A 15649-nucleotide genomic window follows, 5' to 3' on the forward strand; every position below is an offset into this window, starting at 1 on the left:
AGTCAGGATGAGCCTCTGGCTCCGTCACTCTGAAATCCATCCATCCTAGAGATCTTCATACAGCACCAGCTCATGCTTCACAGCTGTGCCAAGTTGGAGAGATGGAGAGCGACATTTAATTCAGTTCTGTCTTTGTTAGGTGGCTGTGAGTACATGTGTCCTTATCTGTTGTATTTCAAAGGTGCTGTTGAATCATCAGTCACACATTTAAGTAACTCTTACTGATGCAGAATCATGCATAAAATCAAACCTGAAAAAGATAAAGATTTAAGCGTTAATGTGCAAACATAATTAGAACACAAGATCAGTTTTCCTTTTAACATGAGAAAAATTAGGACGAAAGAAAAATAGACCCAGCACACAAAGGCCTTTAGTGTTAGTGTTGGAACTTTGGATGCACCAGAAGTTCCTCATTTACTGTCAAAATTAAATCAGAAGGAAATGTCCACTTAGCTGACAGCAAAATTTACTAAGTAAAAGCTGAACAAAGTGTAGTCTTCCATAAATGTCTTTGTTTATTTGTCAACCTTAACTTAGGTTATTTATCATTTAATTATTTCTGGGAAGTGTAAATGCTTTCACATTAACCCTGGATCACTGGCAACAGTGAGTCATTTTGTACATGCCTTCCTGCTTACTTCTTAAGTCATAATCAGGTTTAATGCTGTATCTGACTGAAGCTGTCTCCTACCTCTAAGTCGGTGATTCTCAGCTGGTTGGTCATCAGGACCTACCACTACCCCCTTATCAGAAATCGCAACCCTAATGTTTTAAAACAGGGGTGTCAAACTCAAGGCCCGGGGGCCAAATCTGGCCCATGGAACAGTTAAATCCATCCTGCAAGATTATATCATATTTCTGTTAAACGGTCCGTCAGAGGTCTTCAGAAGTATAAATATGTAAACTTATCCTTGATTATTAAATATAGATTGATTGTTAGGTCATTCAATCTGAAAAAGTAAAGAGTAAAAATATTTAGATAAAAAGTCAGGAATGTGGGAAAAGAAATTAATTTGTTTTTAATCTTATATTTTTAATTTAGCATCCTATTATTAGGACTCAAATTTAGAATTCTGACTTTTTCTTTCGTACTTTGAGCATTTCAACTCATGATTTTGACTTCTCATATAATATTTCGAACTTTTAGATTCATGATTTTAATTTTTAAGACATATTTTGGCCTTTTTAAATAATATTTTATATTGCATCTCATACTTTCAACTCTTAACTTTGACTTCATATTCCCATAATTCGGCATTTAAGACACTCAATTTAAAATTTTGAATCATATTTTGACTTTTAATTTCATGATTTTGACTTTCTTTCTTATATATTTACCGTTTAAAAACAATTTTCAGTTTCATGTTTTGATCTTTTTGGACTAATAAATGTACTTTTCTCAGATTTTTTTTTTTTTTTTTTTTAAGCGTATCTTTTTTGTTTAAATTTTATAAATATTTTCAGTGCTAAGATTTTTTTCATATTTTATTGATGAAATGGTGAAATAAGGTTTAGAGCTTATGGTTCAAAAGATGACCCTGTTAGGCCCTTAGGTTAAACCTGAATCCAGAATCAGCCCCCTGCTGTGAGTGAGTTTGACACCCCTGTTTTAAAATGTTCATTTGCTTTGACTTATATATATTAAAAATGTTGCAGTTTGGACCATAAACAGACAGGACAACTCATGTTAAAAGGTACATAGATACAGGAAGCATGCAATGCATACATTTTATGTTTACTCCCTTTGCGTGCTCAGCACACAGTTTTAATAAATTCGTGAGGAATTACTATCTTGGGAAAATTAGCTTTGTTATCCCCAGGAAATTAGATAAAAGAATGGAACCCTTAAGAAAATTAGATTGGAAACTGACTTGTACTTGTTATCATGGTAAAAGTAAGTCCACTTAGGGATTCCATACATTATAGACTTTTCACCACTATTTTTCCACCCTAACTGGAAAGAACTTTAGGGTCTTGACCCAACACTTGAGAAGCACTGCTCTAAACCATGTTTTCATACTACAATGGTGTCGCACCCAAGTTCTTATTTAAGGTCCACTGTCCAGCACTTATTTTCAATACAAAACCAATGTATCCCAGTGTTACCAGTGCTCAGTGCATGCAAAAATGCCCTCAGCTTCAGCTGTTCATGGCCAGGTTCTCAGCACTCCATGTCTGCACAGTAATCTGCTCACAATGCTCACTGGGGAGCAAACTGCTCCCGCAGTCTGAGCAATTCCAATCTGGTCAGTCCCTGGCGTGCATCCCAGAAGCACCACTCTGCTCAAGATACGCACCAGGTCTACTGTTCAGCACCAGCTGTGGCCAAACTACATTGATCCATGTAATGTTGATACTTGTATGACTAAAGGAAAATACTAATTGCACTGAGAAATTTAGAATTATGTTAAAGATACCACTGAGGAAAGCAAAAGTTTCCCAACCTAGTAAGTCTAAATGCTGGTGCAAAGCACCAACAATGAGGTTGTGGGCATTGCCATGGCCAAAAACAATGTGACTGTGCACACAGGCCCCAAAGGTTCAGTCTAAAAATACATCTCTCTGCAAATATATGCTGCACAAATGAACACAATGGGAATAATTGATTCATAGGGTCATTGTGGACTTAAAAGTCATTTGCTAAACTGTGATTATTAATCATTAATTGTCAAAATTATGTGATTGATTGCAACTGACAAAATTCCTTATTTTTGCCCCTTTTATTGTTTATCTCGACAAAAAACAACTTCATTTTAAATTAAATGTTTCACAGGCAGGAGGAATATGTCAATATTCTAAAAAAGGAGCTCTTTCATGTTAAAACCACCAGAACACGGGATTGATTTGATATCTGTAGACTTCAGATAAAGAAAAGTGGTCAAAACAAAGAGTCTGATGGAGTTTAAGAATGAGAAAAAGCCAAAAGGAGCGTAACAATAAAGCTTCATTAGTACAGATCCACAGACTGTGGGTAGCCTCCTCATGGCGTTGGCACACAATGCCTCAGCAGGGCTGTGATTGGTGGAGCTGCTGTTCCTGTACTCCAACAGCCCGTGTGAGAGGCGATAAAACACAAGCATAGCCCAATGTCTTCAGCCAGTGGCAGCCTGCTCCCTGAGGGGCCACTCGCTGATGCAGTTTACAATGTTATGCCAAAAGTTAATTGTGTGCTGACAACTCTTAGCAACAGGAAAGCCCGCATGGCTCTCCAGAATTAGATTTACATCAGCAGTATCCCATTGTTCACAAAAGACCAAGACAAAAGGGCACAAAACAACCAATTAGGCAAAGCTTCAAATCCTTTTTGCTTCTGCACACGAAGGAACATAAATGCAAAGCGCACTTCAGCAACGAGGAACTCTGAGAGGAAAATACCAAATGAATTCAGGAATAAATTATTCACGCTGCTTAAAAGAAGAAAAAACTCTTTTGATTTGCAATGGATTACAAAGAAATTCCTCTCTTTGTACTTTATTTTAACATAAAAGAGCGATCACACTGGGTCACTGTGATGTGATAGTTTCCTGTAGACTTTCATCTTGCCCATGGCAAGTCTGTCGCATTTCAGAGGAGCCATTGTGTCGGCTTATTGTTCCCATGGGAGAGTAAAATACATAGAAATCAATAATATCCCCCCAAATAACAGCCTCAAACAAGAGACTTATTCCCACGGCTCTTTAAGGACAGGGACTCAGTGTGCCTCATTCTGGTGCATTTTTTGATTGTTTGCAGATAAACCAGAGAGGTAGGTACACGGTGTACATGTGGTTTAAGGGCAGCATATGGCACTTGTGGATGCAGCTGGGCTTTCCGCTCTGAGATTTGCATATAGAAAGCTGAGAGCAGAAGCACAGAGCTGTAAAAACAATCTAAACTTAGCACAAATAAATTAGAGATAGAAAGTAATGAAATCAAAACAATAAAGGAACATAAACAACTGAAAACTTCTGGATAATGAGGCTAAATCAAGGAGTTTACACGACATTCTGTGATTATTTTTTAAACTTGTGTCTAAGAGGAGAAAAGTGGAACAAAGACAAACTAAAGGAGGGATGAACAGTAAGAGTATCAGCCTCTGGGCTCATGTAATGGATCCTCGTGTCACCGCTGTGTTCAGACTGAGATTGTTGTGATGGCCTGCTGGGTCTGTCTGTCTCTCCATCTTCCCTGCAGGCTTCCTGTTCCTGGCTTTGGCCACCATCGCAGTCTATCCCTGACTTGGCCGTATGGTCTGCACCTGGCCATTTCAGGTGAACCACCGGTTTTCTCGTGCTTTCTAATTCAATTTAGCCTGAAGTTAAACGTTTTAGATGCAAGTATGCATCGCCAGCGTGCCCGTATAGGTGAAGTGGGCATTTGCCTAGAGCAGCACTGTGGCAGGGGTGGAAAATATGCATGAAAATACAAAATGATAATAACTGAGTATGCATCCTGCAAGCACAATGAACAGCTGATAAATTTGTCAATCTGCAGTTGCAGCTGATGACTGTTTGGATACAATGTGAGGATATGTTAATTAAGTCAGATGTCCAAATGACTGAAATTATCAGGATCCAAACACAAAAACAGACAACACCAAAAGAGAAAGGACTTTTAAAACAATGTTTCACATTTACAAGATTTATTCTTTCCAGCTGTGTAAGTATGAATCCTGATGGTTCAACCCCTACCCCTGCAGAGGTGGAAGCAGTTGCTAGCAGTAGCATCATTGGAGCAGGTGCCGCTGTCAACCATCAAGACCATCATCATCATCTTCACAGACTCACAGTACATCACTCCACTAAAACTCACGATGAAGCCGGCAGCATCCCCAGCTCAGACACAAAACTGCCTTCAAAACCACTGGATGACTGTCGCAGTCAGAGCTGGCAGAGTTCGCTGATGTGCTTGCAGACCTCAATTCAGTTTTTCAAACTTTAAGTAAGTTCACTAACAAAAACCACCCTAATCAGATATTTGTTTAAATAGTTTAATATTGAAATGATGAAATGGCAGAGAAATGGTGGGATGAAGGGATGAGGTTAATGGTCAAGGGATGAGGGGAGGGGGGTAAGGGAAGAGGGATGAGGGGATGAAAGGTTGAATTTATGAGGAACTGAGCAGATGGCTGTAGAGATGGATTTATACAGTGGGCAGCGGATAGAGATTAGGCAGAGGTGTGGTCTTAGTTCCTGAACTTATTTTTTTTTTAATCAAAAACTACATTAAGTGATGTATATTTGTATATCTGTATACCACTGACTAATTGAAACATGACTCTGCTTGGCTCACCCCATTACAGTATAACAGTCCCTACAGATCAGAGCAGTGGAACATCACTTCCTGTTTTCCAATATGACCACGCCCTCATTTGGGGGAAAACAGACCCTCACACTGAGTGGCATGAGGTTAGAAAACTTCAGATACAATTAAAAGCCATTTTGTTGTATTTTGTGCCTTAAATGATCAAAAAGCCATAATTTAAGGCATGTTGTGTTATTCTCAAACGACAAAGAGTGTCAAAGAAGAGTTCTGTGTCTTTTGGCTGAAACTAGAGAGGAGTAAAGCGGGCGAATGTTGGACTGGAGCTGTGTTCTTACAGGGCCTGTAAAGTAAAAATAAATCTGTATTTAGGTTTGTCATATGATAGATCACTGTGTTTTGAACCCCCAGGTCAAATTTCAGTGACATAAAGCATCTCCAAGTTTATAAAATTAAGCTTCAAATCATGAAAAATGAGGCAGTAAAATCTGCTCCAGGATGGTGTGGGCGCGTCTGTTGAATGAGCTGAAACCACGCCCACTCAGGACATGGGTAGTCTGCAGCATTAACCCCCTCACTCATGGTGTCATACTTGGAAAAATATTTTCCCCTAAAAACATGAACCAATAAACAAAACATGCAGAACTATAACTTTGCAATGAAACATGAACATTATAGAACGGTACAAGAGTACAAGACTGAATTCCTTTGCACAAAATGAACCAGAAGTCCCTGCTCCAGGTGACTGCTTCCTTCCACAATATTGTAGTGTTAGAGGGGCGGGGTCATTCTCTACTGTGGGCTCATGACATCGTGAGTCCACATATTAGCCCCGCCCACATGAAACCAAGCCAGGACAGAGATGAAATGGCCTAAATCCAGAATTCAGTCTCATGTAGATCTCAGAGTTTTCACATGTTTACAGCAACCATATTTCAACATTTCTAGAGTGTTAAGACAAAAACTTTGGATTTCACTTTACAGGGTCTTTAATGACTTTAAGCTCTGTGACAGCAGGAGCTGTAGTCTGTCTGAGCTTTTTCACACATTCACAAACTTATGAACAACATTCAAGTGTTAAGATCCCACACACATAAGGTATGTGATGTCGGATCATGACATCTCCAGTCACAAGATGGGACTGGTTGTCCTGTTTGACAGAGGAAGCCTTAACGCACCCTCATGTACAGCTATAACTTTGTTTATTCCATATTGTTACGATGCAATGGTATTTTCATAAATGGCCTACATTATATGTTTATCTAACTGGCCATTAGATTTTGGCTCCCAATAACAATTTAGCTGTATGGTTTTCATATTTCAAGCTTTTAAATCCCTAATGACCCAATCTTTCCAATTGACTGCCTTTAATTTTCAGAAATGTTTCCCACCCAGAAAAGGTAGGAGCTGGAATCGTTCGGGCAGGGTACCTGGATGGGGTGCTCTGGTCTATCCCTGACCATCAGAAATCCTAAAAGCTGTCCCTGCCTTAATCTGCATGACCTCAAGTCTTTACTTAATTTAACTTGGATCTTATGTAAAAATAAACCCTTGTAATCCCTTAAATGCAAAAGTAAATTCTACCTTTAGGGGGCTCTGGATTAAAACAATAACAGAAGAAAACGAGTAGAGACCGGCCGCTCAGCTCTCCCTGCCTTTATTGATTACTTTTTGTTTTAAACTGAAGACTCTGTTCAATAAAAACTTACTCTTTAAGGTGAATTTACGTACAACTAAACTATATTTTATGACATCCATGAAATAAAAATGTTGGTTTAATGTCAAGCAAATACACCTCACTGAGTGCTGTTTTTATTGAACAGAGTCCTCATTCAAAACAAGAAGAAAGCAACAGAATTGGTTGGATCTGTGCAGTGCATCTGGCCTCTTCCTGACCTGGGGGGACTTGGGCTATAACAGCCATTGGCGATTCATCATGGTCCATCACAAGTAAGTAGTAAAAGACATGAATGAGATATGGTGACAGAACAGCATCTTTCAGTAGCAGTCAGTGCTCCCTTGTGCTGCAGTCTCTGATGTAACATAAAGCATTTCCATGGCAATAATAAAGAAATGAAAATTGTTGGAAAAATGTGAGATAATGGTAGGTATCATCTTAAAACTTATATATAACACAGGAGTGTTGTTTTTTAAATTAATGTAGAAAATTCAGTGTGACAATTCTACACCCCTTAACCCTCACAAATTGAGAAATAACTTATGGAAATGCAAATATTTTGTTTTTGCTCCAGGCTGAGATCATGTTAAATTCAGCTGGACGGTTGTAAATCTTTTAAGAGGCCTAACAGGAAGTGCCTCGCTTTGAAAGCAGCCTCAGGTGGCTACTTGAAGAACTGTAGCTTAACTTTAAGAGACCTTTGGAGACACATCACTATGATGACAAAGGTGGACAGAGGTGAAAGAGCTGACGTTGGCATTAGACTATCATTTGTACTTGGGAGCAATAGAAGTAAGAGTAAATAACAAAAAATTAATTAACCTATTCATCACAAATGTTAGTGACTCTGTCAGACTAAGCAGGTCACCTTCTCAAGCAGAGAAACTTGTAGAAAAGGGACTGAGTGGGCACTTCTCTGTATGCAAAGGCAGTGATCTTACAGCATACAAATGCCTTAATGCTTATGTATATCCTGGAAAATACCTCTGTGATGACTTCTTCATTAAAATGTCAAAATATTCTAATCAGAAAACACAAAAGGCACTGGCAGGTACTCTTTGTGTTTTAAAAATCTCATTTAGTTAAAGTATAGGGCCATGTTTTAAACTATAATACTGATGTTTGCTAGGGTTAGTATTAGTCTATTCAGTGTTTCTATTGAAAAATACAGTTTTGCACTCTATAAAAAGATTTGCTGGCATCTATACTGACAATAACCTGGCACCTGGTAAACCTCTCATAGACAGTGTTTGGGAAATGGCAGAGCCTTTGAAAAAAAAACGGGCCAATCAGAGCAACAAAATATGTGACATAGCTGTTACCGAGCTGCACCCCTAGCAAGGGAGCAAACTTCATAAAGAACTGCATAAACACAACTTTTGTCTTGCTTAATGCTGTTCTTTGTTCTTCTTTTAATGAAGAAATGTTACCAAGTCCTGATAAAACTGGCGTTTTAGCAGCATCCATGCTAATCTCTTCCGCCGTAATTGCACCGGCCTCTTGTAGCTCCTTGCTTAAGTCACTCCAATGCACCCAAAAGCACTGCCCCTCTACGCTGATTGGTCCTGTCATTTTCTAACCGGGCCCAAACTGTTCAGACGGGAGCTTTGCAAGATGGATTCGCCAGTGAGAAACACGGACACAGGGGAATCCATCTGCTTTGCAAGGTTATACTGACAATACATGCTTTCTAAACTTCCCGTGTATGAAATGTGCACTACACAGATTCATGCAGGGAATTTTTCGATAGAATAATTTATTTATGAACAGCATAAAGTAAGTAATGTGCACCTTTTGCCTTCAAGGAAGGGGCAGGGCCAGACAAAACAGACTGTGGAACATCATATGCACAAGGTCTATTAGGGCTCCAGCCTTTGCAAGGCTTTATGGTGCTTTACAAAAAACAAGGAAGTGGATTTTACAAGAGGATTTTAGAGAAGCTAATGATGCAGCCCGTCTAAAGACCATTGCATCCTGGTTTGTGTTGTATTTCATGACACGCTAATGCTTTTCTTTCTTGAGGTTTGATTATACAGACGGATAAGCTGCTGATTGGCATCGAATCTGTGCAGCTTTAAATCTTACCTTTGAAGCTAAGACAGAAGCTCCTGACTTCTGTAGGAGAATCACACTGCATGAAGGGAAAACAATTTTATGTTAAGATTTATTTATACCTAGCTTTAGGCGAAGAAGCCTTATTTTAATTTATGGCTGTTCTGTGAGCGTACTGAAGCGGGTGCCCACTCACACAAGTCACCAGAACAAGGCTGCTGGAGAGATTTTTCAAACACAATAACAATATAGGCTCCATTTCCATTTAAAAGTGTGGTATGAATATTCAAAAATAAAGGCTGCTGGGATTCTGATTCAGTTTGTGGAGCCTTTATAACGTCCCAGTATCAGAGTGAGGATCTCATTGCCTTTGCAGGGAGATATCTAATACATATGATTTATATAGTGGAGCACACAGACTGATTGAAAATATAAAATCTCTCCTCTGCCCACCTCCTCACAGATCTCCACTACCCTTGATAAGAACGTTTTCTACTGAGCTGAATCAAATCCACTGAATTTAATATTTATTGTACACTTTCTGGATCTTAAAGCTCTCGTTTGCTTTAATATTATAACAAACTGAAGCTGCATAGAACCTCAGGACTAAATGCTCCAACATAACTGCATATTAATAGACCTATAATGTAAACAACAGATGGCATAATTAGGTACAATGAAGTGATAAGACATCAGCAGTACACTACCCAGTCTTGTCTTATCTATGGGAATGTGTTTTGGCTGAATAAATAATGACATTAACAAGCTGTAATGATAATGAGAGTGAAAATGAATAAAACACATAGTTGTTTTCTTTATCTTTGTATTATTTAGTGAGACTGCACCGGGACTGAGAGGTTTAGCTGTGAACACACCTCCATATGTGCAACACTGAGCAATGTGTGAACGGCAGGGTGTCAGCAAACATGGCTGACATCTGGGTGCACGTGGGTACGAATGTGAAGATGCAAAGGATGAAATCTGAGAATGCTGCAGTGACATGTCAGACTTTAACACGTCGTGCAACATGGGATCAGTAAAATTCAGTGTGACCTCTTCATTAAGTCGTTAAGCAGAGGAGCCCTCTGATGATTATGTTCAAAGGTCGACATGGTGTAAGGCTGGTTTTATTTTAAATCAAATGCAAATGCTACATTCCTTTTAGTTACCCACGGGTTTCTTTAACATACATCTTCAGTAATATTATGGCTTTCAGCATTAACGGTGATGCAATCAAGGTATGAACGTTCATCCATCTAGCCACTCTCTACGCCACGCATCATGCTCAGACAGGAGGTTAAAGCTGATCCCAGCTGTCATTGAGAAAATGACAAACTATGATCGGGTCACATTCACTTCAGAGCTGTTTGGTCTGTTTTAAACAAATTCTGGCCCATTTTCCCAGATAGTCCAATGCAGTGGCGGGAAAGCTCTTACAAACTCTGGTGCGGACCAAACAAGCTGACTCTGGTCTGCTTAAAAATGGGTGTCTGAAGTCGCTTTCAAACAAAACCTGGTGCAGTTCGTTTGAGGGCAAAGCAAAGCTGACCAACTTGTGAACCAGAAGCAGAAGTGGCATAAGTGTAATGATATCCACCTTATTCCTAGGGCCACTACTGTAAGTCTGAATATGGTCAAAACTTTCGGTGCTAAAGCAGAAGTACATTAACCCTCGCTCCCTTCTAATTTTAGCGCCATCTGTCAATTCAGTGTTACACCCTTTTTATGCCAGTTATTGTACACTATGCCTATGCCTCGGGGTGTAAAACACGCCAGTTTTACCCTCCTTTTCTCAAGCCTCGTCCTCTACCAAATCAAATGTGAGCAAATGCATTTGTTCATGTTAGGTTTATTTTATGTACAGGCATAATCAGAGGATATATGTAGGATATGAATCACAAACACGCACATTTCCACCTCTAACCAAAATGTGACCACAAATATGCCAGTTACGCGCATATATAAATTTACTGCATATCTGAGATATGATATATTCTTACCTATTGATCGAAAGGACCTGTGCATCCTCATGCATGTCCATCCACTAGCTATGAAGTGAGGGCAAAGTTGAAATTGTCCAAATGTCCCCCTTTCTTAGTCCCAGACTGCAGAACTCAGAAGTAATATTTCCTACTGTAAACACCCCACTTACAGCATGTCGGGTTGTAAACATAGACGCAGATTCACACCCGAGCACACACGTAGGAGCACACAAACTTTTCCTTACACATGTAGCCCACTCTTAGACATCCTTATCTAGAGGCTTGAATCGGTTGATTGAATTCTGATGATGTTTAGTGGGTGAAATAGCGTCAATCAGTCTGAGTCCATGGAAGGAAAACCATGTGTGCGTTGCCGAAGGGGTTAAAATGATGCGCTGGCACGATCTGCTGGATCACTGTGGAATGGTGAAATTTAGATCCCTGGAGATCGACTGACTGCAAAGAAATAGTTGCTCTAAGTTGTTCTGGTGCCATAGACACACAGTCAAAAAACGTGTTTTTAATGGAAGTCTATTTGTCCAATTTCAGACAGTTTTTTTTTTTTTTTTTAATATGAAGAAAAATAATAACTTTAGAAAAATCTGATGCCTCAATCTATAAAAATGTGACTATCAACTCAAAAAAAAAAAAGATGATTAAAAATGCTGAATGTCCTCAAAATGGACATAGTAGGATCTGAGGGTTAAATACATCTATTCTAATACAGCAGCTAATGATAGATGTTAGCAAACCTTCATCTCGAATTTGTAAATATTCATATGTTTTTGTAATCACATAAGCAGATTGTTTGTATTGTAAACTGTAAATAAGTAAACAAGGTGGATATCACATTATTCCAGGGTGGTCTACTGTAGTTATGAATGTGGGTGGCACTTCCCGTACACTAACAAAATAGCAAAAATCAGATTCTTCCAAGCTTTCTAAAGTGATTTAGTGTCAACAGTGGTTTTTCTGAAATAAATAAATATTTGCTGTTTTCTGTAATGCTCAGTACCTGTTGCTTTGTTCGTAGTTCCAATAACGTGACAAAGTCACTTTGTACTTTCAAGTTGAGGGTGGAGAAATAATAACGTTATCCCGTTTGAGGTGAAGTAGTCGAAATTTACATATTTTGTTATCCAAATTGCTCTAATGATCCCTTTCAGCATCTCGTTTCTATGCAAATTCCCACTTAGAACAGAGCGGAAGTTGCGCCCATATTTCAAGCAAAGAATCATGGGGGATAGAAATAAGGTGGGCATAATATTTATGTCATTTACGCTCAAATACATGTTGGTACCTCGATCGGAGTCTGTGTAACCATGACAACATGTCATAGTCTCTTGCTCTCACTTTATTTTGCCTTCTTTGTTACTGATCATTTGTCTAATGTTAAGAACAACATGCTGGACATCTTGCTGCCTTGCTGGCTGCTCCTAATGACAAACCACAAAACAGCTTAAATTAGGTGTTGTTTCATTGTTTATGTGGAAAAAAAAGACTGGCGGAAGGAGATGGATTTCAAGTTTTGTCTTCTTTTACATCTCCTTTTCTTCTTTACCGCTCTTTGTTTGGAACGACAGTGCCACAAATGTAACTTCTTGACGTTATCCAGAAGGTTTGGTTCATTTGACCAGGTGCAATGTGAAAGCGAACCAGACAACAGGAAGCTTCAACAGTGTTGCAGTTTGAACCCCAAACCAAACCAAGTCCCCTGAGCTATCAGGTGTGAAAACTACCTTAGAATCTCAGTTAACCCAATGAGCTTTTAAAGACTGAAGAAGAGAACCCGACCACCTGGACAAAATACATATGCACAAGGAGAAAATGCAAACTCCACACAGAAAGGCCATGTATGACATAGACTCTAACCTGGAGCCGCTTTGCTTTGAGGCAATCCTGCTAACCTCTGTGCCACTGTGCAGCTCTATGCCTGAACTGTAAACCAAGCTTACACTACATATTTTTAGCACAGTAATAGCCTCATCAGACAGTCATGGTGTTTCAAGAACAGCTGGCCCTGATAATCTGCCGTTTCATCTGTCCTGTGTCATAGGGAACAACAACAGAGAACATTTTTGTATCCTTATTGCAAGAAAAGTAGCAATTTTTAGCTTCCTGCAGCAATCCTAGTCACATTATGTTGCTGTGACACGTCTTTCCAGCCAATCTTATGCAAGTTTGGTGATCCTGTCTTGACTGACCCATAGGACAGGAGCTAGGATGAGGGGGTTTGCATGTTGCCACCCACCTGAGCTGCTATTCTCAAGAAGCTGCCGGGCAGCATGGCTGTGTCAATGAAGACAGGACAGGACAATCAAACCGGCATGAAATCAGCTGATAAGACTTGTCACAGCAAGCACATATAATGTGGTAATATACTGTCATGTACTCCTTGTCCACATGCTTAAATACCAGAAGGGTCACATTGCCTTGCCAAGCGCCCATGTGCAAGTCAAAGTCTGCAGCTGGGCTCGGCCTCACAGTCAGTGGATCGATGGATTATGCTGCCAGGGTAGGTGAACTGCTCTACAACTTTCATGCTCTCAGCAGTCACAGACACAGATCTGATGGCAGCATCCAAGATGTCCTACTGATGGCCAGAGGAGCAAGACTATGTGTCCAATACTGATGTGCCCAGGAGAGCAGGAATGGGTGCATATTGGATGCCAAGAACCCAGCAGGTTGGACTAGACCTTGGGGGGTGGCTGTGTAGGCCTGGACAGTGGTCATCAGGAGGTTATACCAATGCTGGTATTTATTTGTAAAGACCTGAGTCATACAGCATGGCTGAAAATGAAAGCTTCAGGCTGCTGCTTAAAGAATGTGAGTCATGCTGTTTAATCCTTACTGCCAAAAAAGACATTCTGGCAAGTGGAAAGTGAAACCACAGTATTGAATTTGTATGGATAGCAATAGAGACAACGTAGATGGCAATTTACCATGTTACAATGTTACAATGTCATTAAGCAGAAGCTTTTATCCAAAGCGACGTGCATCTGAAAGGTAGACAGGTGTTCCAGGAGTTAAGGACCTTGCACAAGGGCCCAAGCTGGATACTGACCATGCACTGAAAAGTTTTATAATAAATAAAGACAACTGCATCTATTGGTGGAACGTAGATAAGGCTGCTGAAATATTTGACAAGTTTTTCTTTGCATTTGTTTGAAAAATGCACGAATGTTCCCCAATCTTGTCTGCAATCAGAATAAATTCTTCTTTCTATGTCTGACCAAATGCATCACACAGCTAACAGGGTATGTGAAAAGAGTAAAAATGAAACAGTGAATGCAGAACATGTCATACAACCACGTTCTCACCACACATGTTGATAATGGTGAATAAAAGACTGTCAGAAACATAAAGAATGAGGCCGTAGGTTGATGAAAAGACCCCCATAAGGACACTCTGACTTGTGAGTAGGTGGATGAAACCTCATATTCAGCTGTTCTGAAACTGTGTGATTCATTCCTCATTCCTTGCCTCATTATGAAACATTTTATTACTCCTTTCAAAGCAGCAGGTTTAACCTCGACGAGCAGGTAGCCTGATTACAGTTATTATTTTTAATAAAGGGTATTGGCTCGGGAATCGTTTGGTCTTGTCTTGTGAATGGTTGTTTGCGCACGGCTATGTTGGTCCGTGCAAGACTCAATATTGGAGACAGTTTGGGTCTGCACTCTGTCCAAGGCTCTACTCCTCTGTACAAAATGCAATCTGCCTGCAATCAGGAATGACACCACTGTTTACGGCCTGACAGCGCCAGCACACAGCCGTAACCCTGGACAGTGACAGACACCGTCAGGCCGGGGAGAGACACAATCAACAGGCTGGAGTGAAGCTTTCCAGTGATGGAGGGACTGTGCTGTTTGTGAGATGTATTCCAATGGCTTTTCAGAGAGGATGGAGAAGGCTATCTCAGATAGATCTATCTGGAAGATTCACTCTAACCCTAAATTAATTGAATGTCAGTCAAAGAGAAAGTGAAATGGAGGGGAGGGAGTGACTCAGACCTTTTTGTTGGTGCACTGGTGGGAGAGGGGGGAATGAGGTTCACAAATCTAACCCTCCATGTCTCCAGAGAAAACCCTTAATCAGTGAACATGTTGGCAGGAGAGACGGGGATAAATAAAGACGGATCATCCCGCATTGTCAACTGGATGAAGATAGCCAAATAAACATGTCTCACTTCTGTGACAAAGGCAGAAATTAGACATTGGTTGGAGAAATTTGGTGGACATTTTTTTTAACCACACAACAAACTCAGACCGAGCCCAAACACATGGGTGACTATGACAGCCATATTTTATGACATATTCCAAAACTCAAACTCAGAAAAAGAGTTTTGGTTAAGGATCAACTTGGTGGCAGAGGAGGAGGACTCCTGGCATGATATTCATGGATTATTCCAAGCTAAAGTGCCACCACAAAATAAACAAGGAAGCAGACTGAATAAAAAATAATTTAAAAAGCCAAAAGGCAACACTGCCATGACTGGTTTAAATGCCTGTGTTGTGTTGTAGTGCAAATACGAGGCATAACTGATACTGCTTAGTTAGAGACAACGGCTCAGTCTGAGTCCAGTCATTAGCATCAGCAGCCATCTAAAAGCCTTATTCCTGACTTAACGTGTCACCAATAGCCTCTGATATTAAATAATGTCTTCAGTGTTTCTGAGATTTATGGAATACTTTCT

General features: G+C 39.9%; 1 protein-coding gene across 2 annotated transcripts in view; it reads right to left on the reverse strand.

The window, feature by feature from the left end:
* Window positions 1–15649, reverse strand: part of macrod2 (mono-ADP ribosylhydrolase 2) — a 1185173-nt gene that overhangs the window by 27509 nt on the left and 1142015 nt on the right. The window lies entirely within an intron of this gene.

Source organism: Cheilinus undulatus, linkage group 6 (assembly GCF_018320785.1).
Source record: "Cheilinus undulatus linkage group 6, ASM1832078v1, whole genome shotgun sequence".
Taxonomy (NCBI): domain Eukaryota; kingdom Metazoa; phylum Chordata; class Actinopteri; order Labriformes; family Labridae; genus Cheilinus; species Cheilinus undulatus.